This window comes from Sarcophilus harrisii, chromosome 4 (genome assembly GCF_902635505.1).
Source record: "Sarcophilus harrisii chromosome 4, mSarHar1.11, whole genome shotgun sequence".
NCBI lineage: Eukaryota > Metazoa > Chordata > Mammalia > Dasyuromorphia > Dasyuridae > Sarcophilus > Sarcophilus harrisii.
This window is the reverse complement of record NC_045429.1, coordinates 458,193,701-458,196,641: the sequence shown is the minus strand read 5'-3', so window position 1 is coordinate 458,196,641 and position 2,941 is coordinate 458,193,701. Positions and strand designations below refer to the sequence as shown.

The 2,941-nt window shown below is 44.2% G+C and overlaps 1 long non-coding RNA gene across 1 annotated transcript; it reads right to left on the bottom strand.

Moving 5' to 3' along the window:
- Positions 1-612: 612 nt before the first annotated feature.
- On the bottom strand, positions 613-2,392 carry LOC116423792. Its single transcript, XR_004234314.1, has 3 exons — positions 2,086-2,392; positions 854-941; positions 613-761 (listed from the first exon to the last, which is right to left on the bottom strand). It is a non-coding gene; the product is annotated as an uncharacterized LOC116423792 (long non-coding RNA).
- Between the last annotated feature and the right edge of the window lie 549 nt (positions 2,393-2,941).

Below are 2,941 nucleotides of genomic sequence, written 5' to 3'. Positions count from 1 at the left end.
TCCCTGGTCTCCATTCTGCATGTAGAGATATGAGGATTTAATAAAGTAGTCAGTTAAGCATTTATTAAGCACCTACTATGTGCCAGGCACTATACTGCAATCTGGGGGGTATAAAAAAAAGGCAAAAAAATAATAATCTCTGTCCTCAAGGAGTACACAATAAGGGGACAACATGCAAGCAATTAAATACAATGTCCAGGCCAAATTGGGAATGATCCACAGAGAAATGCACCTGAATTAGAGAAGATTGGGAAAGGGGGAATCCAGGCAAGCCAGGAGGGAGAGATGAGGAGCAAGAGCATTCCAGTCAGGGGCACAGCCAAGGGAAGTGCCCAGAGTCTGGACATGGTTTTGTTGTAATGGAGAAACTGTAGCCAGGCGACACTTACTTTCACAGACTTAATAAGAAAACACCAAAGACAGAGGGGAGCCAGAGACCCAGAGAAAGGGAGAAAAGTTGTTCTGAGAAGAAAAATCCCTTTTTGTGGACTCCCACCCCATTGCCTGGCTTCTCTTTGCCCTCCAGAGTGGGCATTCCCTTTTCCATGCCAGTGATTTCTTCCAAAAGAAAGTGAGCTCCTGGAAGGCAGGGTCCCAGGGCTTTGGTCTTTGTAATCCTACCCGAACACTCAACAGGCATCCAGTATATAGAAGGTGTTTAATAAATGCTTAGGATCTGCCACACCTCTTTCTTCTTCTACTCTGTCCTGGTCAAACCTCTCTCCTTTTGCTTTCTCAAAGTCCAAAGACCAAGATGTTTCCTGGAAGCAAGGTGATATTGTGGTTAGTGTAGGACTTGGGGTCAGGAAGATGGGAGTTCAAATCCCTCCTCAAATACTACCAGTCAAGTCACCTGGACATCCTAATGCTCAGCTTGAAGAATAAAGGGCTTTGACTCAATGGCCTCTCATCTCCATCCAAGTCTATCTCAGTTTCCTTATCTGTAATGAAAGGTCATATTAGATGACTGCCAAGGTTTTTCATGGGAGCAGCAAAATGGTGGCTTAGTGCTTAGAATTCCAGACCCCAAATCAGGAACAGCTTTCTTCCAGAGTTCAAATTCAGCCTCAGACACTTACTAGTTGTGTCATCCTGGGCAAGTCACTGAGGTCTGTTTACTCCTGTTTTCTCATCTGTAAAATGAGACAGAGAAGGAAATGGCCAACACACCAATGTCTTAGCCAAGAAAATCCCAAATGGGGTCACAGAGAGTTGGACGTGACTGAAAAATGACTGAACAACAACAGAAAAGGTCCCTTCCGGTTCCAAGTCTGTAATCCTATGCTTGCTCATTATGTCTACACTGGACGTTTGGCTTTATTAAACTGTACCTTTTGATTGAGTCGGAGCAGACAGCCAGCTGTGACTCCAATATCAACCAAATTTAAGCTCCCTAATTCCTTCCCACCTGGGCCTCCTCTGGCTTTGATCCTTATAGATTGGGGACCTTCACAGTTCCCCACTTGACCCACAGTGTACCCAATTTCCAGGAAGGCAGAGCAGGGAAAAAGTCTTCCCAGACATCTTCAATCACCACAGCTGAGGGCAGGCCTGCCATACAGAGTCCGGCCAGGTTGTGGCCATCTGGACAGCAGCTCAGGTATATTGGATCTCTACAAACCTTTCTGGCCTTTAAATTTCCTTCTCTGAAAGAAAATAATTTTTTCCTATAAGTTAAAAACAAATCCAGACCCATTAGTAGATCATGGAAAAGCTGCTCTTTGTTTTGCAGGATTTGCTAGTCACCCCAGGGTAGGAGGCTCTTTTGGGCTGCCAGAGAGGACTGCGCAATGGTCAGACTTCTAATACATGCACACAGCTAGTCTGCCATCCGAAGGACCCAGAGGAGGTGATTAATGGGCTGACATGCTGATAGATGATAAACATAATAAGGCTAGAAAGAAATTAATGATATTCTGAACCTTCCCTAATAGAACATCACCAGCCTAGCAGTGATATCTCTATTGCGATTGTCTTTCTTCAAAACCGACCACAAGCTGGCTCAGACCTCCTTTCAAAATCAAGCTTGTTTCCCCCCAGGATGATATTAAAATGGAGTTAATTCATGCTCTTTTTTTCCCCTACCTCCAGAAACAAAACCCCCTTCTGTTCCATCCAGTGCATCGAAGCTTCCCGGAGGCCCATTGTTCTGGGATTTTTTTTTCCCTTTCCACAAAGAGATTGGGGAAAGACAGAGCAGCAGCCAAGTGCGAAAGGTCGCCCACTGGCAGAGAGGAGGCCTTCCCTGATGAATAAGAGCACTTTGTGGTTCCAGGATCTCATTTAATCATCAACATCTTCTTCCTAATTATGAAGAGTCTTTAAGAGCCTCTTCCAGGGGCTCTGCCCGTCTGGACCCATAGCGAGAGGCCGAGGTACAAGAGCTATTTGAGAGGATGAAGAAGAGAGACAATGAGGAGCTTTCATAATTCTGATTGGAATCAGACAGGCCATTATTTAAGACAATTCCATTATTTATGAGGCTGTTCATGGTCTAGAACCCAGAGCTTGGGAATCCAATAACCCCTGTCAACACAGTGGCCCTTGACCTTTGCACAATTGCTTCAAGATTAGTTTTGTTGGGGTAGGGAGGGGGGTTTCCATCTGTAGAATGGGAATTCTCCAACTTTCTCCAATTCATTTTTTCAGCAAGTATATATTAATCAAGCATAACCTTACTTGCTGGAGATCCAAAGACAGAAATAAAATAGCCCCTGCCTTCAATGAGCTTACCAGTTTCTTAGGAGAAACAACATGTTCTCAAATGAATAGGTAAAAAAAAATCTAAATACAAACAATTCAAGGTGACAGGAAGTCAATAACAATGAGAGGGAGGGTGAAATCAGCATGGTACTTGTGTAGAGGGTGGTCCTTGAATGAAGTTTTGAAGAAAGATATGATTCTGAGCTGAAGGAGAGGAAAGAGGGAGTTCCAGGAAGAG